At 37.9% G+C, this 25,037-nt stretch overlaps 1 pseudogene; it reads left to right on the forward strand.

Moving 5' to 3' along the window:
- The first annotated feature begins 15,978 nt into the window (after positions 1 to 15,978).
- On the forward strand, positions 15,979 to 16,889 carry LOC101691415 (annotated as a pseudogene).
- The last annotated feature ends 8,148 nt before the right edge of the window (positions 16,890 to 25,037 follow it).

Here is a 25,037-nt window from a genome sequence, read left to right on the forward strand (position 1 = left end):
AGTCTATTGTTGTCAAAGAAAGGTATGAACTTCATCCATTCTTCCCAGGAATATAACACACACACACACACACACACACACTCAGTCACTCATACTCTTCTGAAGTACAGGAAAAGATATGGTGGGACTGTCAGTCCAAAACACAATCTGCCCACACAGTTCACTGGGTGGACCTGGATATTTTTCTTGTTTTTCAACCTAGAATGGATTCTGGTTTGGGACCCAGTACTTGGAAATTGTTTCCAATATTATTATCATGGCTGTTTCTATACCTTCCACTAACCAAGAGAAATTTTTACACATTCCTGATCAATCTACACTTGCGATTCTGTAAGATAATCCAACCACCTTCACACGTCTAGTTTCCACCTCCCAAGATGCTCAAGTAAACCCTTTTTGGACTTCATTCTATTTCTGAAACAGAAACTTCCAACTTCTTACAGTCCACTCTTGGGTTAACCCTTCATTCACATTCTGACTGGTTCTTGGTGATGTCAAAGAAAGGATGTAGCCAATTCCTCAATTTCACTCTTCCACCAATCACAAGAAGTGATTTTGTAACTAGTTTGACTCATGCCTAGATGGCGACGTCTCATCCTCAGTTGAAGTAAATCTTTTACTACTCTTTCTCCCACATTTCCCATACCTCCCCTCCCTAAGAGGATACAGCCTATTGTGGGGAGTACTTAAGTTGGAGAAACCATGCAGAACATTTGAAATCATGATAGTAATGAGATAAAAACAAAAATCTAGTCATTAAGATAAAAGATGAGAAAGCACTTTACCTAGAAGTTTTCGAAACAGGAATAAGAACTTTACTGCCCAGAAATTTGTTCTATGTATTCAACCACAAATATTTAATGTGAGCCTCCTCTTTAATGATCCCTATTCTAGAAACTATAAAACCAGTACTGGAATAATCAATACCAAAAAAGCCACTGATTCTAGGATATTTGAGGAGTTAGAAAACAGTTATCACACGGGAATTGAGTCCTTGTTACAACTCTTTCTTGCTCCTATTGTGTATATGTCAGAAGAGAACAGAAGTAAACTCTCCTATTCCTTAATGGACCAGATACTGTAAGAGCATAGTTACTGGAGAAAAAAATCAGGGAAGTTTCATCTTCTGCACAGAAGATCCTTCATTACCATTTAGCTAGGTTTAAGAGAAAAAAAAAAAAAAAGAAAAAGAAAGAAGAAAAAGAAACCACCAGATAAACCAAACCTGTTAGTAAACAAAATCAACTATTTGTTTTCAGAAATAAAGACTAACAGAAGGAGGGGAGGTTGGTGACAAATGCTATGCTAATCACAGCTCTGGGCCAATAAACCACATAACTTCCACAGAAGGGATATAAACATAGTTTTATGAGCAGGTTCATACAAGAGTCTCATTGGTCACAGGGTTCTGTGAGCTTATGCCTAGAAGGGCCAAGATTGCAAAGATCTAAATTTCTGATCAATTTGACCAAGGGCCTTATCTTCCCTAAGGAAAAACATATCAAGGTGAAAGTTTGAGCTTATCTAAAAATATGACTATTATTGATGTGATTTGTGTTATTTCTCCACCTAATATTAGGCAAGAATACTTTGAGACCTCATGCTTGTCTTGTCATATTCTTTGAAGAGGTAGGATATTTTGGAAGCAGGAACTTGGAGTTTTTAAAGCAGAAAGTTGTGGTGGTTAAAAAAAAAAAAAGTGTAGACATTGGAATCTATGAAACTGGAAACAAATCCTTGTATTTGCCTCTTACTGTCAGTGCTGACTTGGACTAATTAATTTTCCTCTAAGATCTTATAAATTTTTGACCTTTTTTTAATAATAATAATAATAATAATAGTTTGTAAGGTTGATGAAAAACTTTAAAAAGTACCTTGAAACAGTTTGTGGCCCATAGAAAATATCAATAAATGTCATTTACTATTATCATTGCCTTTATTTTCAGACAAAAATGATCTCCTATCCAATATAGAATCCTCACACTGTTTCCTAAGCCATCCAAATCTAGTCCTCGCATGAACATTTATGTCATGAGAACTGTTCAGTTGCAGAGCAAGCTTGCTGATAAAAGAAATGTTCTTTATAATTTTTTCTGTGTGCCCTGAGTTCACATGGCAATCATTAGGAGATTGGAAAATAGCTCCCCTGGCTGCTTTTGGCTAACCTGGACATACCCAGCACTGTTTTTTATGACACAGATTTGCTTGATGAGCTAATGTGGATTTTGGCTAAGCTGAATGGCTCAACATAGATAATGGAGCTGGAGTCAGATGCACAAGCAGCAAAGCCTTGCTCACCACACCACCCAGCAAACTTAGTTTTTGCCAGACATCCCTACAGTTTTCAATTGCCTCACAAATGCACTCATGCATAGCCAGAAGGCTTAACTTAATGATTCTTCAGTGAGGTTGTTTTCTGTGTGTTAGTTAGGTATCAGACTCTATGCTTTATGGATTTTTTTCTTGTAGAACCTGGACTGAACACAGGTTACCACATATCACTTGATTAGATTGACTCCTAAATGGCTGGATGTAAGTGAACATTACTTGCAGTTTTTGTGGTTTCTTTCTAAGGGATTCTAACTTTATGCACACCAACCCCTTCACAGGGCTCTGCACTCTTAATAACTCACCCAGGTTCATCATCGCCCCATCCAATTCACAGGAATGAGTCTGTAGTCTCACAGCATCTCTTGTATTAAATAGTTTATGATGTTGATAAATATGTATGATCATTGTTACTCACACTTAAATGTGAACCTGTCCCTCTGACTCAATCTCTAAACCAGTTTTCATTGTGACATTACAGCCAATGCTCTCAATAAGATAAAAATTTGAACGTCATAATTTGGGGAGAAAACTGGGGATAGAGAAGACTTTCCACGTCTGAAACTGCACCACAGACCAAAAGCTGTCACTTGGTCTGCAGAAGAGCACAGATAAACATGCCTACTTCTTCCTAGTGAGAACACTGGGCCATGAAAAAGCCCAAAGCAATCATTTTAGAACACTTGACTATGAACACATTTAAGGTAATCATTAAAGTCCCAATGATCCCTCTGTCCAATTTCTTGGTGTTGATACAGTGTCTGTCTATTTCACTAGGAACACACATTTCTCTCAAATGGTTAGTGGGTAATTATTTCTTATTAGTGATTTTAGGAATATCATAGTAAATGTCTTGAACTTTCTCCACAATGCCTCCCATTTCCCTGGTCTGGCTAATATATTACTTGCTTCTTCCTTTGCTGGCATCTCCCTACTCCATTCCTCTTTCTATTTGGCCTAATGCCAAACTAACACTTCTATTATAGGAAGACTGTTAACTACAACTCTAATTCAAACCACACAGGGATGTTATTCAGCAGAATCCCCTTTCCTGGTCTCTAAATATCCTCCCTGCTGTGAAGTAAACTTCCGATCTACCAATTTCATAGACAGAGTTCTCTTGAGGGCTAAGAAATATCTTTTTCAGACTTTTTCCTTAGCCCAAACTCACCTGACTCCAGGACAGCAGAAATGAGAAGGCACAGCAGTTTGGAAGCATCGTCAGAAGTCTGAAAGAGCATTGCTAATCTTCCACCCTCAACTATCTGAATGTTGAGCTGAGAAGTTGTTATAATGATGAAACCTATCTTAAAGGAACCCCAGAGATTTCAGTGGGTTGCCCTGGATTTATGCCTGGAGTCATCCAGGGAGCCTTTATGTTCCCTAGGAAATTGAGCAGCTAAGCTTTTGTCTTTTGGTTGACCAGATGAGAATGTAGAAGTGAGGGCAGAGGCTTTTGTTAAAAGGCAGGAAAAAATATTTGCAGTCTACTCTCTTGGAGCACTTTCTCTTTGTTTTGTTTTGGTTTTAATCCTCTACATCTTAGTGCTGGCACTATTTATCCAAGGGTGCCTAACATTTTAGAAGCACTGAGGCTATAGGGACTGTGGGTATCTGATCTGAATCCCTCTCTGTTCCCTCTCTGTTACCAATGCAGTGCCATTCCCCAGGGACCTCAGGACATGCTTTCCTTCTTACCCTCAGTGATTATCCCTGGCCTGTCTGCTATGTTTACTCCTTCATGGGACTCCACTATTACTGTATATGTCCCTAGACTGACGATTGTTATGCAGATGCAGAACAACTGGCTTTGTAAGATGTCTTGTCTTTTTTTTTTTTTTTTTTTTTTTTTTTTGTATTATCCATGCAAGATGTAGCAAGCTGGTAATGGAACTCAATAGGAAATTGCACTTATGGGTAGAAGATGTGTATTGCCAAAGGCATTTCTTTACCATATGAGGTAATTATATTAAGAAGACTTATACATTAAATATTATCAAACCTATATCTCCTGATGTTCTTTGCTGAGAATCTATATTCATTGTGTTTATCTCAGTAAACTGTGTTGTCAGAGAGTTTCTTTGCATTAAATCCATAACCTAGTTTTTTCTGGGTCTAATTCACTCTTGGCCAAGACTTCCAAATACAGAGAGTTTATTTGGTATAGCCTCAACACTCATATACTTTACTCCATCATGTATCAGAAACCTCTTTCAGATCATGAACAAGTTTCTTAAATACCACTTCCCAGAAAACCAGCCCCAGCTATGATCTAGGACCCCAGATTATGCAGGAAGACTTCCAAAAATTGTCTTTGCAAAATTATAGTCTCTGTTCACAATTTACTGCAGGACTTGGTCTTCTTGTCACCTTCTTAAATACTCCTCTGGTCATTTTCTCCGCTAATCACACTGTATTGAAATGGACCTATCCTTCCTGTGGGCAATCCCCACAACTGGACCAGATCTAAATTCTGGTCAGCTGCATACTATTGATCCTAGCTCCCGAGACTCTCTAAGCCAGCAATATTTGAACTTCAGTGTGATTCAGAATTACCTGTAGCTCTCATTAAAACATAAGTTGCTAGTCCACACCCCCAGAATTTCTGATTCAATTAATTTGGAGCAGATGGATTTCCAATTAATGCTGATGCAACTGGCTAGGAGATCCCATTTTAAGAATCATTGCTCTAAGAAACAGAATATTAAAATTTTTGTTTTAAATTTCAATGGGGTGTTTCTCCTGAAATTGCTATGTGGTCTGCACTCCTGATGGGTTCTATCAGACAGTGCAACTACCACAAACATCTTTAATAAGTCACCTTAAAAACCTAGAGCAGTGCAGGCTTGCAGCAGTGTTCCTCTTACAGAAACATTCCCTGAAACATCTTCCTTGTCTACAGCTTAAAGTGCCTCCAGGAAGCCTTTGATTCATCACACTATAGGTAAAAGGAAAAAATAAAAATAAGAGGAAGAAGAAATAAATAATGTCTTTCTTTGTTTCCCACAAACAAGTCGGCAAGTTCTGGGGAAAGTCCCAGGTCGTACATTCTGTGGAAGCTATGATAGCATTGTGGTATGTCAGCTTGGGCAGGCTAAGCTACATTTCCCTGAATTCCCATTCTAGCATGTTCCATATGGAGTAGTCTTTAGCAAGAGTAAAAATGTAGGAAGGAAGCAGCAGCCACGGTGTGTCACACGTGCACCTCTTGGTGATTCAAACACTCATATAGGTGCTACTGTAAAGGGATTTCATAGATATACCAACAAACCCCAATCAGCTGACTCTAAGTTAGGGGAATTAACCCGAGTGGACCTTTCTTAATCACTTGGACAGCCTTAAAGAGGGCTTGGACCTTCCAAGGAGAGAGACTTGCACTGTTGAAAACAACTTCAGTTCATGCCTGGGGCGGCTCTTGCCTACTGTGATCTTTCCTTCCTGACCATCTGCCTCATTCATTCCAGACTTCCTGGTCCAGCAAAAAAGCACTGTAAAAGCCATTCTTGTGAATAGAACTATATCTGTATCTACATCTATATCTACATTTATAATTTCACTATGTTTTTCTGTTTCTGTTTTCAGTTACATTTTTCTGATTGAAACTTGACTAATACAAAGACTAATGTGTTTTATTATTTCATTGTGTTATTGATGCATATCTTCCAGGAATTTGGAGTGTTAGGAAAAGAAAAATAAAATAAATATTAGAAATGGAAACAAGACATAGATCACATATAGCAAATATAAAAAAGTATTAGATGATGTTACTACAAAAACCTAATGAAAATAGGCATGAAATCTTAAACCAACTATACACTTTTCAATAAAATATAATGAGAAGCAAGTGGTGTCAGGTAATGGCAAACCAATTAGAAGTATACAATAAATCATGAAAATTTGGAAGCATTTGTAAGTGCTTCTAAAGAAAAACTACTAAGAAATCCACTAGTATCCCTATTTCTTCCATACTGAACACTGTCCTGGAGGTCACAGCCAAGCAATCAGAAAGAAAACTAATAATAAAAGTATGTGGCTCAGTCAGTGAAGCACCTGCCTTTGGCTCAGGATCCCAGGTCCCAGGACTGAGCCCCACGGCAGGCTTCCTGTTCAACAGGGAGTCAGCTTCTCCCTTTCTATCTCCCTCAGCCTCTCTCCCTGGCTTGTGCTCTCTCTCTCTCAAATAAATAAATAAAATATTAAAAATATAAACAGAATAAGAAGTGCAAGTCATATTTGTGTAGAAATTAAGAGAATCTATAGAGAATTTGTAGCCTATTGAGAGTGCAACAAGATTATCATAAACAAAATCAACATAGACGGAAAAATGTTTTAAATTATGGAGCAATGTAAGAGATTATTAATGAATTTTATATTTGTTACTATATATTTATATTTTACTTATATGTGATTAAAGAGAATACCATGCCACGATCTTGGATGAAAGCCTTGACACCCTAAAGATGTCTAATCTCCTCAAATGGGTACATAAATTAGATGTAAGCCTAGTTAAAATTCCAAAGGGAATTCTATAGAACTTGTCAAACAGTGACATTTACATGAAAAAATAAAAATTTAATAACCAAGTTTGCAATAACATGGTGAAGAGACTTGATCTATTGGATATAACGAATTATTAAATAACAACTGTAAAATAATGAAAAGCCCAGAAAGAGACCCACACATTTATTTGGAATATATGTCATTAATCAGAAAGGATAGGATTACTCATCAGTAGTTGGAGTTGGGTATTTATATATTTTAAACTGGAAATCCTGGGTAACTCAGTTGGTTAAGCCTCTGCCTTCAGCTCAGGTCTTGACTTCCAGTACTGGGATTTGACCCCACAATGGGCTTCCTGCTCAGTGAGGAGTCTGCTTCTCCTCTGCCTTTCCTTCCTGCTCATGTTTGTTTGCTTGCTTGTTTGTTTGTTTTTCCTCTCTCTCAAATAAATAAGCTTTTTAATTAAAAAAAATGTATTTTAAAACATAATGACATGATAATTTCAGGATCCATAGGCAAAAACATTATAATGGTTTAACTTCTTAAAATAGTGCAGGCTTACATCTTGATGATCCTGGGCAATTAAGAAAAGTAAGACAAAAATGCACATATCATAAATGACACTGGGCAGGGAGAAGAAGAAATTACTTTGCCTTCCAGGATTTTTACAGCTGGACTAAGGATCAAATTTACATGAGACAGGTTAACAGGAGAAATCAAATTTAATTATGGTGATATCTCTCTCTGAAGCAGGTCTTCTACCTAAATTCTTCTAGGCAGTTGTAGGGGTGGTCAAAGTTTCTTCTTGAGTTTTCCAGGCTTTCATTTTTTTCAGATCTGCATAATCTGCATGCTGAAATGGCACATCTTGGGGACAACCTGCCTTGGGCCTACAAAACAATTGATACAGTTCACTTTTTCATAATTTATGTTAGCATGATATGGAATAGTAACATTCAATAGGTTAGGAGAAAAGTATTGAAAAATATACGTGGTAATATGTTTATAAACATAAAATAAAAATAACTCCAAATCAGTTTTTAAAGAGACTAATAACCATTTAAGAAAACAGGAAAAATACACAGAAACAAAGCTGATGTGTTTAATAAATTTTTAGAAGAAAAATGCAACTGTAAATACTAATTAGATGCCTTTTCATATGCATCAGAATAACAAAAATAAACCACACTAAGTGCTAGTAAGAATACAGAGAAGTGAACACTCAAATATTGTGGATGAATGTGCAAGATGACAGAAATATTTTGGAGAGAAATTTAACAGGATGTGTGAAAGGTGAAAGTATGCATATACTTGAGTAAAGTAACTCTGTTTCTTTGTTTATATTATATTGTTCGATATTTCCAACATTGTAATACCATGGAATGTCAAAGAAAAGAAAAATTACAACACTACGGTATAAAAAATGAGGCTCCTCAAAATTGGAGGCAGAGCAACCTCTATGATAGTGTTCCATTCCTACCCACAACCCCAATCCTAACCCCCTTATTCCTAACCCACCCCACCCCATTCTCATTCCCAATCCTACCCCACTCTCACCCATACCCCACTCCCAGCTGGCATAAGGACTGAGATCAATAACTCAGCACAACTGTAACTCATTTATTATCACAAAAGGTATATTATAGCATGTTGATTAAGACACTATTGCAGAAAACCTCTTGTAAAAAGAGACAGTAAAAGGTTGTTCTTTATCTGTGTTAGCAAAAGTTAAAACACTCACATGAGGAATCTCCACACTGTTCTCCAAAGTGGCTGCACCAACTTGCATTCCCACCAACAGTGGAAGAGGGTTCCCCTTTCTACACATCCCCTCCAACACATGTTGTTTCCTGTCTTGCTAATTTTGGCCATTCTAACTGGTATAAGGTGATATCTCAATGTGGTTTTAATTTGAATCTCCCTGAGGGCTAGTGATGATGAACATGTTTTCATGTGGCTGATAGCCATTTGTTTGTCTTCATTGGAGAAGTGTCTGTTCATATCTTCTGCCCATTTTTTGATATGATTATCTGTTTTGTGTGTGTTGAGTTTGAGCAGCCACTTTGGAGAACAGTGTGGATATTCCTCAAGAAATTAAAAATAGAGCTTCCCCATGACCCTGCAATTGCACTACTGGGTATTTATCCCAAAGATACAGATGTCGTGAAAAGAAGGGCCATCTGTACCCCAATGTTTATAGCAGCAATGGCCACGGTCGCCAAACTATGGAAAGAACCAAAATGCCCTTCAATGGACGAATGGATAAGGAAGATGTGGTCCATATATACTATGGAGTATTATGCCTCCATCAGAAAGGATGAATACCCAACTTTTGTAGCAACATGGATGGGACTGGAAGAGATTATGCTGAGTGAAATAAGTCAAACAGAGAGAGTCAATTATCATATGGTTTCACTTATTTGTGGACCATAACAAATAACATGGAGGACTAGGGGAGTTAGAGAGGAGAAGGGAGTTGGGGGAAATTGGAAGGGGAGGTGAACCATGAGAGACTATGGACTCTGAAAAACAATTTGAGGGGTTTGAAGGGGCGGGGGGGTGGGAGGTTGGGGGCACCAGGTGGTGGGTATTAGAGAGGGCACGGATTGCATGGAGCACTGGGTGTGGTGCAAAAACAAGGAATACTGTTATGCTGAAAATTAAAAAAAAAAAAAGAAAAACAATTGTAAATTGATAACACATTGAAATGATACAATTCTAGATAGATTCAGTTAAACAAAATACTAAAATTAAAAAAAAAAGAAATTGTCTAAAAGCACAACATCTGTACTCATTGATAATACTGAAATGTACATTAAAAGGAGCACTCTGTTTCCTGAAAAAAAAAAAAAAACACTCACATGAAAATTTTTTAAAAGTTACATTATATCAAAAGGATGGACTATTGTGTTACAGATAAAATATAGAGCTAGATTATGCAAAATGCTGCATGAAAACGTTATATGGTAAGCCTTCTATGTTTAAACCCATATATAAAGTCAGACAATATATTTATAATAGCTTATTCATAATTATTAAAGAAACAAAGTGTGTAAGAAGAATATATGCTAAATTTACGTCATTAATTGAGTCTCAAGTGAGAATGAGGATTGTGCACTTCTGGCATTTAGTGGACAGAAGGCAGAGATGATAAAGTTCTACACAGTGAGAAACTCTAAAATCTCTTGATTATTGTCTATGCCAAAATTTAAATACTAAACAAAGTATATTAGCTTTAGATATCTTTTGTCATGATAATGCTGTACAACAAAGCAACCCAAAACTTAATGGTTTAAGCAGAATAATGCCCCCAAACCCTTAAAAAATGTCTAAGTCCTAATTCTTGGAATATTTTAGGTTTCAGAGCAAAGGGCAATTAAAATTATAAGTGGAAATAAGGTTGATCAACAGCTGACCTTGAAATGAGGAGATTATTCTGGATCATCCAAATGGGCTCAATGTAACAAAAGGGACTTTATAAGTGAAAAAAAAGCCAAAGGGAGAGAACCAGAGAGATTACAGGGAAGAAGGACCTACTCTTGCTGGGTTTGAAGATGGAGGAAGACAACTAAAAGCAAAGAAATGAGAGTGCCCTCGAATCTGGAGAAATCAAGGAAACAGATTCTCTCCTAGATCCTCCAGAAGGCTGCCCTGATGACATTTTGATTTCACCTGCTGAGATCCTTCTGGACTCCTGACCACTGTAATTATAAAGCAACAGATTTTTGTTGTCTTGAGCCTACTAGCTTTCTTCTTACGGTAGCAGTAGGAAATGAGTACATTTTGGAGCAACATGAATTTTGTTTCAGTTCTACTTCAGTTAGACAAATTCTAAAGTGGCACAGCTGGGCGGCTCTGTACATGAGGCAAGTTGTATTAGCTTGGTTTCAGTATTCAGACTGAATTCATGTGAAGTCATGGTAACTCCAAGTGTTTTCATCGTATAGCCCAGGCTAAGGAGATAGAAGCCACCTGGGGGCGTGCTTCCCTCAGAAATACATGCACATAGAGAGCCAAGTCCAACCACACAAACACAAAATTTAAATTTCTCTGAGAAGTAATAGGAAATTGGTTCTACCTTAATTTATTCAGGACTTTACCAAGAACTGTAAAGTCATTAGTGACAATAATAAAGCATATTGTATTTGATTTCCTTCCACCACTAACCTCTATCAATCTGAATTTGCAACTGAAGGGGAACAGAACTCCAAAACAGGCTTCTTTATCCTAGGAATTATTTTATATTGATTATTTTTAAGAAACAGCATACAGAAGAAAAGATCTAAAAAAATGAATGGAAGTTACCCTTTTGCAAGAGACATTTACACTTATAAGGGAAATCTCCCTCATTTTGGGGTCTCCCTTTCTGTTTCAGGAAGAGGAGGACTCTACATCACTGGACATTCTTATCAGTGGAGAAGACAATGGTTTAAATCTCCATTAAGAACCTTACCTTCTTTGGGGAGCCTGGCTGGCTCAGTCAGTAGATCATCTGACTCAATATCAAGATCACAAGTTGGAGCCCCATGTTGGGTGCAAAGTTTTCTTAAAACAAAACAAAACAAAACACAAAAACAACCCCCCAAAGCCTTGCTCTTGTTTACTATGCTTTCCCTAATAACCTCCCATAACTGCTTCTCTCCTCCCCAACCTACCAACAACCTCTTTTGTCTTTCACTGAATATATTATTTTAGACAGTGGGTGGTTCACTTCAGAGAATTACTCAGCTCCCTCAGCCTCCCTCAGTCTATCCCATGTATAGAGGAGATAAACATGTTATCAAACTTCTCTTTTTCTCCTGTGAATCTTTTTATTTCAGGGATGCCTCAGCCAAGAACCCAATATAGTGAAGGGAAAATTATTTTTCTCCCCCACACAACTGTCCAATTTACAGAGACTAACTTCTAACTTCACTAGATTTCTGTTTCTCATCATGCCTAAATATTGCATATTAAAAGACATTTATCTTTATTATGTATATGTATTATACATACTTGTGTGTATTATACATATGCTTATCACTATATGTATGTATTACATATATACAATTGTTACATCTATTGCAAATTATTTTATCCTTTGTATTACAACTGAGATATTATACAGATTTTAGGTCTATTAAGAGGATATGCATGTAAATTCATAATTAAGAATTGCTTAAGGAAATATTCAGATTGAGAGGGATAGAGCCATTATCCTAGAGTAAAGTGCACATTAATACAAAAAGGACAACATCTTCTCCACACCTTCAAGATTTCCACCAAAAATTACAACCATGCCTTCATTATTTAAAAATGAAAATAATACTACTTAGTATCTTTTTCAAAGAGGAAAATAGTTTAATTGCAAAATAAATTTTCTAGGGATTCTTTGGCTTTTTAAGGTAAAAGCATTCCAAAATGCTGTCCCTGTTGTCAGTCCCTGCTGTTGGTAAGTTAACCTGGCTCACAGTGAGTACTTAATAAATGCAAGTTAAATGAGAAGAATTGCCTCAAGAAAGGAAATTTAGCTGAAGTGCTATACAACAGAACACAGATATGGGCAAGAGCAGAGAATTGAGGATATGCGTTTGTCAAGAAAAGAAGAAGGGAATATGAAAAGCATTTTAGGCTTTAGGAAAAGCATTTAGGCAAAAGGAACTGTTAGTCATGGGTCTACTTTGGACATGTCTCCAGAATTCCATGCACTTGACATCAAGGTCACATTGGAATTCTCACTGTTACTTAAATAATCCTAAGCTTTCTAAGTATTGGCAAATTTTAAATCCCTCCGATGTTTCTAATATGTAGCCAGGACTGTGATCCATTCTTTGATTATAAAGTATGAAGATAGCAGGGAGAAAAAGAAAAATGGTTGTTTCAGGATATATGTGGTTTAGTATGATTAAAAATAGAAGCTTAAGAAGCAATTATATCTTTTTTTAATTAATTTTTTTTTTCAGCATAACAGTATTCATTGTTTTTGCAACACACCCAGTGCTCCATGCAATACGTGCCCTCTCTAATACCCACCACCTGGTTCCCCCAACCTCCTACCCCCTACCCCTTCAAACCCCTCAGATTGTTTTTCAGAGTCCATAGTCTCTCATGATTCACCTCCCCTTCCAATTTCCCTCAACTCCCTTCTCCTCTTCATCTCCCTTGTCCTCCATGCTATTTTTTATGCTCCACAAATGAGTGAAACCATATGATAATTGACTCTCTCTGTTTGACTTATTTCACTCAGCATAATCTCTTCGAGTCCCTGTCCCTGTTGCTACAAAAGTTGGGTATTCACCCTTTCTGATGGAGGCATAATACTCCATAGTATATATGAAGCAATTATATCTTCACAGACACACATAAAGGCAGGGAGTGAGTAAAATGAAGGCATGTGGGGAGATGGAACAGCAAGGGGAAACATTCTAAGGCAGGAACAAATTTAGCATGCTTATTTAAGAAGAGCAAAATTGTCAAGACTGAAGTGATCCAGAGGAGAGAGTGGTAGAAGCTTGGAGCTGAGGCCAAAGGACACTTTGCATACCATGAGTATCGTGGGTATTCATGATCGAAGTACTTCAGAATGCCTAGTACGTCATGACAAAGATTTTTTATTTTATTCCTTATATAATAGGAAGTCTTTTGAAGATTGTAATATCATTTAACTTATATTTTTAAAGATAATAGGGCCACCCTACAGGCAATAAGCAATATGTAGGCCAAAGAGAAGTAGAAAGACCAGTAAGGAGATTATTTTAGTGGTACAAGTAAAAACAAAATGTGTATTGGCTAGAATGGTGGTGGTGTAAATGAGGAGTCTCACTGGAAAAGGTAATGTCAGTTGGCCTAGAGAGTAGTAAATTGCGGGAACAGGTTTTTAGTCAATTAGTGGTCGACACCTATATGAAAAGCAAAGGAAATCTTTAATCAGGGATTGTCTTTAATGAGGGATTGTATAAAAACAAGAGTAATATTAATGAATGAACTCAAATTTTTGGACAAGAACTAGAATGAGGCAGGGTTATAGTTTTTCAAATCATACACAAAATATTCAGTATAAGCAGGCTTTTTAAAGATTTTATTTGTTTGTTTATTTTGACAGAGGGAGTGGGAGGAGGGGCAAGGGAAAGGGAGACAGAAACTCAAACAGACTCCTCGCTGAGCACAAAGCCCCACATGGAGCTGCTTAAGATTCTCTTTCTCCCTCTCCCTTTGCCCATCCACCCTCTTTAAAAAAAAAAAAAAGTGCACCTTTTATGACTACTCTCTGAGGAGAATTGTTCCATCTAGTATATTCTACAAAATGCTAGTGACAGTGTTAACTTCATTTGGGCAAAAAGTCTCTTTATGTTATTGGTCCCGGTTTCCTCCCTGCCCCCCCACGAACTTTATTAAAAAGATTATATTCCTTTTAGATGCCCAAGTTTAATACAGATTTCCATCTTAATGCAAATATAGGCATACCTACTTCCTATAGGAATCACTAATCATCTCCATGACTACAACAGCTCAAGCGACTTTCTAAATATAATTTTACGTGATTATGTTAAGTTCCCTAAAATGTGAGACTGTGAGTAGAGGCTATAGGCACAAATTGGATACATAACCTAAAAAATAGATGAAATGGACAACATGTGGGAGATGAAAAAAATAGATACAACACAGGTAGGTGTTTGTGGAAAGGATTTTTGCTTTACTGCTTAGAGTGTCTACAGGTCTTTGGAAGGAAAGAGAAATTCTACTCATTCATGATAGTAACTGAAGAATAAAAGAGCCAGTGGGCTCTAATTTGAAGTAAATGCCTCAGGATCAAAGGCAATTCAATAGGGGCACCTGGGTGGCTCAGTGGGTTAAATACTCTGCCTTTGGCTCAGGTCATGATCCCAGGGTCCTGGGATCAGCCCCACATCTGGCTCTCTGCTCAGCAGGAAGCCTGCTTCCAACTTTCTCTCTGCTTGCCTGTCGGCAGTGCCCAAGCGGCTGGTAGCGCATGCACGGTGATGCTTCTGGGCTCTGCCGTGCCCGCTCGTTGCCTTGGCCGACGCTGCCTCAAGCCGTCACCGCCGACGGGTGGCAACGGTGCGGAGCTGCTGCGGTTGGGCCTGCGGGGTGCCCCTGGCGCCGCAAGACTTTTTCGGTGCCCGAAAGTAAACACGCCATTAAGATGGCGGCTGGATGCGAGCCAGTAGGCGGAATTTAGGATTTTGTATCTATGTGGCTGCGAGTGATTGGTTGTGCAACCTTGGTATATATAGACATGCACAGGTGGGGGAGAGGAGGATCCCAACAGCTACGCAGAAATAAAGCTTGCTTCGCTGAGGTCTCCTGGTCGTTCTTGCTGGCGAGAGCGACACCTGCCTCTCTGCCTACTTGTGATCTCTGTCAAATAAATAAATAAAATCTTAAAATAAAGGCAATTCAATATATACATGAATGAGGGACAGTTGTAAATGAAAGAAAGATGCACAATTCATGCAAAAAACTTCAAAGGACCGTTTACTGAATGCGTAAATACTTGAGAGCTAGTGGGAAGCAGCCATCTGATGGTGTCCTTATGTAGACAATATATCTTTCATATATTGTCTGAAAAGCAGAGGACCCCAGAAGGAGAAACGGGTTTATGACCAGAGAGTGTGGATCCCCAAAAGAGGGACAACACATAAAAAGCAAAAAAAAAAAAAAAAAAAAAAAAAAAAAAAAAAAAAAAAAAACTCGAGGCAAATTTCCCCCAAGAGCTTAGCTCTTCTGCAACAAAGGGTGAGTAAGCATATTTCTTCTCTAATTGGGAGCTTCCCAATGAGAAGATCATGGATCATGTATCAGATTTTTCCATCTTCTATTCTTACTTAGGACTCCAGAAAAAATTTTTGAAGTGTAGAATTGCTGAACCGGGACAGATAAGAGTAAACGTCCACTACAACAGCCTCTATACAGAAAAGACTCCCAAAGCTCAGCTCAAAAAGAAATGAGTGTGAAAACAATAGAGTTGCTTACAGATATACATGAAACCAGATTGCAGATTCCATGACCCCAGAGGTATTTTTCCATCTTTCTCTAAGTCCCATCTCAGCAAGTCATGAAAAGCCAAACTCGTATAAACAAAACACCATAGATATCTCATTGACAGGTAGACATCTAGACTTGCTTTAACAGCCACCAACAGTTTATACCATGCTAATATTCAAACATTCCAGCTTCCTGACCTTCATTCTGATGGGCATACCAGGCTTAGAGTCACACCACTTGTGGTTATCTCTTCCTTTCTCCTCTATGCTTTTGGCTATTCTCATTGGCAGTGGTGCTATCCTCTTTCTGCCTGTCACAGAGCCCAGACTTCACAGTTCCATGTACCTGTTCCTAGCCTTACTGATGGTGGCTGACCTCATAACTACCCTGGCTCTGTTGCCCAAGCTCCTCTACCTCTTCTAGTTCAATGATCGGGACATATCTGCCATTGCCTGTTTCACCCAGATGTTTTTCATCCATGAAGTATCTGTAGTACGATCAGCCCTACTTGCTGCAATGGCCTTTGACCACTTCATGGCTGTGTGTGAGCCATTACAACTACAACACAATTTGGAATCATACCTTAGTTGGACGCCTGGGACTGGTGGCCCTAGTCAAAGGTGTGATTCTTATTCTGCCCATGCTTCTTCTATTTCAAGGGTTGACATTCTGCCACATGGTCTTCCTCATACCTACTGTGACCACATGGTTGTGGTGAAAATGGCCTGTGGCCATACCAGACCTAAACATATTTATGGGACTTGATTTGTTGCTCATCGGCTTCTCTTACAGACTCATCCTGCAGACTGTGGTACATCTCAACTCTCTAGATGTTATCTGCAAAGCCCTCAATACCTGTTCAGCCCACTTCCTTTGTTATTCTTGTCACTTATGTTCCTGCACTCTTTTCATCTCTTACCTGCTGCCTAGATCACAATATCTCACCTTTTGCTCATGTTCTCCTTGCCAATCTATAACTTCTTTTACCCTCAGTACTCAACCCTATCATCTATGGCATAAAAATGAAGGAAATAAGGCACAAGTTGGCCAAATGCCTTTGCAGAGGACCTGCATAGGCTGTGAGCATAGAAAATATACCCATGAGTAAATTAACTAACAGTGAGGACCACTGACATTGCCTTTGCCCAAATATCTAAGACCTAGTTGTATCTCTCAATGAGCTGTGAAACAAATAGACCTGAAAGAGTGTTTGTGTAGGGTGGTTTCTTATGTTCTGGCATGTTCTGTTCTGGTTTGAATAAAGAACCAATATCTTTGTGCTTTCATTGAACTAAGAACTAAAATGGAAGAGGCCAAGATGGCTCTTTCTATGTCTGTTTATCAAGAGTCCTCTTGCAGCATGGTCTCCTGATGACTTTCACATATGTGTTCATGTTCATAAGCTACACACAAGCTTTTTCTGTAAATGAGCCAAGATCATCTTTCCTTGTCTAGGTGGAAAGTTTGTATTTGCTTTGGTTTTCTATTTTCTATTTTTTTTTAATTGTTTCTAAAGAATGTCTTAGTACTGAAAGAGACCTGATATACTCATTATATTTGGATACCACCTTAACATGTAATAACTCTTCAGGAAACTGATCTTTTCAATAGGATTTGTTTTTAATACAATGGCAAAGCAACATGTTCACAATACCAATTGGATGATTGCCATGATGTGGATGCTTATAACAAAAATGAAGGAGCTTGAAAAATATCTACAGACTCAGAGTGTGGGGACTATTGAAATGCATATCACAGAAGGTTTCATTGCAAGGGAAAACATGTATCCAGATGACTAATTCAGAAGTTCTGAGACCAGGAACTTATCCTTTAAAAAAAAAAAAAAAGCATAAGTTAACAGGAAACTACCTCTTCCTCAAGTGATACTCCACTATGACTTAGATAATCCACAAAAACCAACTTATATAATGAAATTTGCTATGTTGAAATACTTAAAGCATTGTAGTGATTTCGATCCAATCATTTTTAAATACATAGTTATCATAGGGTCGATTGCATAATGTAGTAAGCCAAATACAAGATTGGATAGTTAGGCAGAAATTACCCCATTTGTAACTCAATTTCTAAAAGTTAAAATGACTCCATGGGGTAAGAAATACTAAAAAATAAGATAGTCCCAGTTTTGGGACCACTGGGAGCTCAATCAGTTAAGTGTCTGCCTTTGGCTCAGGTTCCTGGGATAGAGCCCCGCGTCAGGCTCCTTCCTCAGTGGGAAGCGTGATTCTCCCTTTGCCTGCTGCTTCCCCAGCTTTTTCTCTCTCCCTCTCTTCCTCCCATTCTCCCTCTCTCTCTCTCTCTGACAAATAAATAAATAAATAAATAATCTAAAAATAGATAGTCACAGTTTTAGCACAGTCTTAAACAATTGTGATTATTGACTGTGAAATCAGGAAAAAGAATCCTAAATTTCTAAATCCTTCTTAAATCTCTATCCCTGTGCTTGAGTTTCTTAAAAATACATGACATTGGGGATAGGAGCTGTGTATGTACTTTTTAAACCTAACAAGGACTTCTAACCACTACTGATCTCCTCTGTACTCTGTTCTGCTAGCTCATCTATAGATCTTAAGAACATCTTCACTTCATGTTACCTTGACTGAGAGAGCCCTCAGTCCTAAATATTCCTTTTCCTTTAGTTTTCCGTGGTCTTTCCTAGCCTGCAGAGTAGGAAGATGCTTACAAAACAGGGGGAATAATCATATTACCCCTATAATAAAAGAAATAAATCATTATCTTAGATCTATTCTGCCATTTATGTCTCTTAGTAAACAAATTTCCTAATTCATTCTTAACTATGAAGATGTTATTCTTATGAAGGATGTGTTGGAGAAAGTTTGTTCTGTGGGAAGGAAAGAGAGTAGAGTCAGATAATCAATCTATGGTGGCTTCCCTATGCCTCTGTGTACTTCATAAACCAGATTTAACACAGATTTCCCATTGTTGGGTGGAACATAGAGAATTTAGGTCTGGCACTGACTTTTGCCCATCATCATGATTGGCATGTCAGAGTTCAAAAAAAACTAAGCAAATAAAGGAATCAGTATTCTACTGTTATCAGCATAATATTAATGATAGAGAAGAATGATAACATTTAAACCTTGGATAAACATTTGAGGATACTGAATAGTAAGAGACCATTAAGTTCGGGGCTATTGCCCGAACTGAGGTAGTTCTGTCCTAGAATAGGACTGCATGGAAGAGTCTTATGTTTCTGACATCCTACTAATTTCAGCAGACATACCTATGCTAGTTATTCTAGGTATTTTTATATATAATAGCTCATGGAACCACTTCCACTCTAACTCAAGTTGTATAATAATATTTTTCAGGTTACAGAAGCTCAGTTTCTTTGTAATTTCTCCATAATTATGTAGGTAGTAATAATGTTTATAGAATTTTATTTACATAAGGAATTGGTCTGAACAGATGCATGCTTTACTTAGTTGAATAGTGTCCCCCAAATTCATATTCACCGAGAACTTCAGAATATGACCTTATTTGGGTCTTTTCAGATGTAATCAAATTAAGATAAAGTTATACTGGATTAGGGTAGGACCTAATCTAGTGACTGGGGCCTTCTTAAGAAGAAGAAAATATGGACACACACAAACACAAAGGGAAGAGGATGTGAAGAAACAGAAGGGAGAAAGCCATGTGATGAAAGAGGCAGAGGTTGGAGTGATGTGTCTTCAAGCCAAAGAATACCAGGAATTGCCAGCACTCATCAGAAACTAGAAGGGAGGCAAGGAAAGACTCTCCCCTTCAATCTTCAGACAGAATATCCCCCTAATGACATCCTGACTTTGGACCTGTAGCTTCCAAAACTATGAGAGAAAAAAATTGTTTAAGAGACCTACTTTGTTTTTGGTTTTAAGTTTTTTATTTAAGTACAAGTTAGTTAGCATACAGTGTTATATTAGTTTCAGGTGTACAATGTATGATTCAACAATTCTATACGTTACTCAGTACTCACCATGATAAGTGCGCTCTTAATCCCCTTATATGTTTCACCCATCCCCCACCCACCTAATCTCTGGTAACCATCAGTTTGTTCTCTATAATTAGAAGTTTCTTGGTTTGGCACTCTCCCCATCCTCCCAACTTTGCTCATTTGTTTTGTTTCTTAATTTCCATATATGAATGAAATAATGTACTTTCCCTGACTAATTTATTTTGTTTAGCATTTTACTCCCTGGCTTTAACCAAATCACTGAAAATGGCAAGATCTCATTCTTTTTTATAGTGAATAATATTCCATTATTTATTTAATATATAATATATATAAGTATATATATGTATATGTGTGTATATATATGTATGTATGTGTGTGTATATACATAGATAGATTGATGATAACATCTTCTTTATTCATTTGTCATTCAGTAGACACGAGCTATTTCCATTATTTGGTTATTGTAGATAATGCTGCTATAAACGTCAGTGTGCCTGTTCCCTTTGAATTCATTGTTGTAGGGTTTTGGTTTTTTTTTTTTTTTTTTATTTAACTTGTATATTTTCCTTTACACGAATGATAAATGACTCTAAGTCCCCTTTCTCCTATATTCTACATGGCTATAAGTTTCATATTTAGTTTATCTTTTTTTAGTTAATATATAATGTATTACTTGTTTCAGGGATACAGGTCTGTGATTCATCAGTCTTACACAATTCACAGCACTCACCATAGCAATACCCTCCCCAATGCCCATCACCCAGCCACCCCATCCCTCCCACAACCTCCACTCCAGCAACTCTGTTTCTTTTCTGAGAGTAATAGTCTTTTATGGCTTGTTTTGCTCTCTGGTTTCATATTGTTTTATTTTTCCATCCCTTCCCATATAATCCTAGTACTTGTTTCTCAAATTCTTCATATCAGTGAGATCATATGATAATTGTCTTTCTCTGATTGACTTATTTCACTTAGCATAATTCCCTCTAGTTCCATCCACATCATTGTAAATGGCAAGATTTGGGGGGTTTGATGGTTGCATAATATTCCACTGTATATCATAGTGATCTGAAGGGGCATGCGCCTTCAATGTTTATAGCAACAATGTCCACAATAACCAAACTATGGAAAGAACCTAGATTCCATCAACAGATGAATGGATAAAGAAGACGAATTAGTATTTTTGTATTCTTTAGGTAAATACCTAGTAATGCAATTGCTGGATGATAGAGTAGTTCTATTTTTTTTTAAAGATTTTATTTATTTATTTGACAGAGAGAAATCACAAGTAGATGGAGAAAGAAGACAAAAGCAGGCTTTTTGGCATTCTGTGGGACTCGATCCCAGGACTCTGAGATACCTGAGTAATGCAAGGCTGGATGCCACCCAGGCGCCCGAGTAGTTCTTTTTTTTTTACTTAAATTTAATTACCCAGAGTTAGTGCATCATTAGTTTTTGTCATAATGTTCAATGATTCATTAGTTGTGTATAACACCTAGTGCTCATCACATTATTTTTAACATAATAGTCAGCAGCACTTTGCATGACCTGTTTGACTGCACTTCTGTTGTTTTATTAACTATTTGAATTAGTATTTAAATACTCAATTTCTGTCCTCTGGACCTGTATACATTTGAGAAAATATCAAATCTGTAGCTTCTTCCATTGAACTATAATATAAAAATTCTGAGAACTTTCTAATAGTGCCCAAAATGATAAAAGGAATTTTTTTTTTTTTTTGCTTTGAACTGTGTGCCTTAAACAAACAAACAAAATAAAGCAATGTCTGTCAAAGGCTGCAGAACAGACCACTGGACAAAGGTCCTCAGTTGGTGGCATATATTCAAAGTATCAATCTCTCAGATTTATATATGTATACATGTCTATATATGCATATGGACGCAGATGGAATGGAGTATTGACCTGTTTCACACAGTTGCTAACATGTAAGTTTCCAAGAACAAAGAACATGATATTTTAAAAACAATTGGGAAAATACAACAAGAGACACAGAGTAAATCAATAGATTTGTCTTGCGAATACAAACTCAATAAGCTAAGAAGTTATAAAGATGCTAGCGTATTCTCATGTGTAGTGGTCTACTAAAACAACAACCACAGGACTGAAGTTTTAAGAACAGAACTACAAAGCAGTGGTACTTTAAGCAGAAGCAGAAAAACTCACCTGAATATTCATCTTAACTCATCAAAGAGATGTTTGGGAAAAGCATATTCAGCCTCATACTATGAAATTGTGTGTCACACAAGCAGAAAAGCAAAATGCAAAAAACCTGCTGCAAGTAAAAGATGAAAGCTAAATAAGTGTCTAGGAATATGGATGGGAGAGTCATCATTGTGAGAAAGGGAACTATATCCAGATGTTTGTATTTATGCTTTAATATTTTAATATATAAGGCAATTATGAGTAGACATAACACATGTCTAAAGGACAGACTTTGGGAACTGACATCATGTTGAAGTAGGTGGACAATTTTATATCCGGATGTGTATCCTACCACATTTGATTGCCTTTTTGAGTGCATGTATTATTTTGACAGCAACAACACAACCTGAGATAGCAAACATTAACAACATTCTTATTTAGTTCAGTGTGAAAAAGAAAACTCAGACTAAAAATAAGGGTTGAGGAGAGCCATGCACATCATTAGAAGCTTTTTTTTAGGAACCCTTGAAATACTTTTAAGGATTATCTTTAGGGAATATCAGCTTAGGTTACCTGAGTCAGTTGTAACTGTGAAAACTGAGTTATCATAATAATGATAGACAATTTGGTTACTAGAAGTTAGAAAATCCTGATAATAATTCTGTTGGATGTGCTCAAGATGTGAGCTCCCTGTTAATCTCAAAGTCAGTCCACAGGCCTCATGTGAGGCTTCAGTGATGTGACTGTTTCAGTAGATAATCTCCATGTCACTCCCTAATGTCTTTGGTCAGACTTCCTATTCAGCCACTGGAGCTGTAACCAGTTCCAGACAGGTGTAATCAGATACTGGACATCAGGTCACACCTAGGACATGGAGTCCTTGCCATGGGATTTCCCCAGCTCCATGGCATGGTGCAGCCCAACGACCAGATCCGCTGTCATGCCTGCACAACCACGAATACCTGGGGTTGAGGACATGAGCCCTACAGGAACCCTGAGCTCCACAGGAGTCATTGGGTAAAATCATCTCATCTCTCACAGATGACAATTGTGAAATGTGTCTTCTAAGGCTCTACAGCTAGTCCTGCAGGGTTGGACAAAATTCTCTACTAATCCTGTGCAACTGAATAAAAAATTCCCTGTATTGGCTCTTCCTCTTTTCAGATTTCGCTCCACCTGTTTTGTACACTGCATCCCCTGTGATAACTTTTCTAAATAACTTGCCAGTGTTCAAGCTTCTGTCTTAAGCCCTCCTTTCTGGGACACCCAGCTTACATTCCCCAGTGGTGAAAACTCCAGTGCTTCTGCCCCAGGACCTAAGACTCCAGTGAGAGCTCTTCCGTCCCCTGGAGATTTTTAGGAATTAATTATATACAAAATCATTATACAATCACTGGTATAATAATTTATAATTTACTTGGGGCTTAGGACATCTCCAGGCAGAAATCCCACAGGAAAGATAATGAAAATGAAATGGATTTGGCATTGATTCAGCCCCTAAAGACCTGACAGCCAAGAAGAAAGTGACTTAAATTTGACCAAAATACCAGAACATATGAACATTGTTCTAATTTTTGCATGGCTAGGAACAATTCTATAGGGTTAAGGGTAAACTAGTCAGTTAACATGTTTGTCAACACAACAACACTGCAACCAGTATGAAGGTTAACTAGCTGGAAGCTTACACATCCCTTGCTTGCTGACATAGGTGCCTTGTTCTGTAGTGGAACAAATTTACTCCTTTTGAGATTTGTAGACCACTAGCCTTGAGAAATTAAGGAACAGACCTTTCCCAGGAGATATGTCCTGACTATACTGAAAAACAGTTTCCAGGGACACCAGAGCCTCTGTTCAGATATCCACATGAGAATAACTTCCTTCTCTTACACAGACACCCCCGACCATTTCCAAAGCCTTCCAGTTGCACCTGGGTAGGAAAGATGTCTTGGAGACATTAGTCCTTCACCTTCCCAAATTGCAGGCTTTCGGAAAAAGCAACCTTCCCCACCATCATTTGACTCTCTGGTATTGATTTTCCAAGCAGCAAGCGGCCAACCTTGAGTTGGGAATCAGTACTGTGTCCCATATCATCCTTTGGGACATTTCCAGCAAGGCCACAGGAGAAAAATCAAGCTCATCCTGCAGGAAAAACAATCAACCACAGATTAATAACACTTGTAAAGAAGGAAAAAAGCCCAGGGAGGAAGGCAGACAGAGTCAGGCTTCCTCCAGAGACTTCTCTGATTGTTCTAGTTCTCCCCAGTTTTCCCAGCTGCTACTGCCAGCGTTCCCCACACGTTCTCCCAAGTGTATTGTGTTTGAGACTTAATAAAATTTTAGCCCCAAACTTCAGTAAAACAAAGAAAGTCTTCTCCTGTTTACAGACTAGCTCACCAAAAACCAGAAGGGAAAATATTTACCACAGGTGGACTCCCTTCTATACACAAAATCCATTCAAATCAGATGGAAAGAAAATCACTCTCACATCTCAGCAAAACCTAAGCTCATGCTATCACACAGCTCCTCAGATTGTGAGTGCCTCAGGCCTGTTCACTCCCCGCTACTCATTTGTCAGTTACATCGTGAATCATAAAACCTTGTGCTCAGGGCTCTGTTTTGGTTTGAATTGTGTCTATATTTTACAGAGGATTCCATGTCTGACCTTGGTACTCCTTTCAGACAGGGAGAACCCTGCTCCTCAGCCCCTGCTCCTGTTTCTTCCATTCATAGAAATGGCACTTCTTACACAATCCTCCTTTTTCTATCCTGAAGGTTGTGCCCCTTATTTCAAGTTCTGAAATAGCATACCTTTCTCAGTCCTTGTTGTTGAGCTGTGCAGGCTACCGGGATCGTTTATTACTATTTCTTACAGCAAGCACAACTCTCTGAAGAAGTTTCATCCATTGCCCCACAGTTGAAGTATTGTAAGAGTTCCATCCAAATAGTGGCCACATGGCATGAAGGGTAGGCATCCTATTCACTGAATTTTGCCTCATATATGAGTTCTACAACATGTTAGACACACTAGAAGCTTTCTGCCTTCCAGATCCATGCAACTTCTAATACTTGCCATTACAACCACATTAATTCT

Source organism: Mustela putorius, unplaced genomic scaffold (assembly GCF_011764305.1).
Source record: "Mustela putorius furo isolate JIRA1106 unplaced genomic scaffold, ASM1176430v1.1 tig00003987_pilon_pilon_pilon, whole genome shotgun sequence".
Lineage (NCBI taxonomy): Eukaryota > Metazoa > Chordata > Mammalia > Carnivora > Mustelidae > Mustela > Mustela putorius.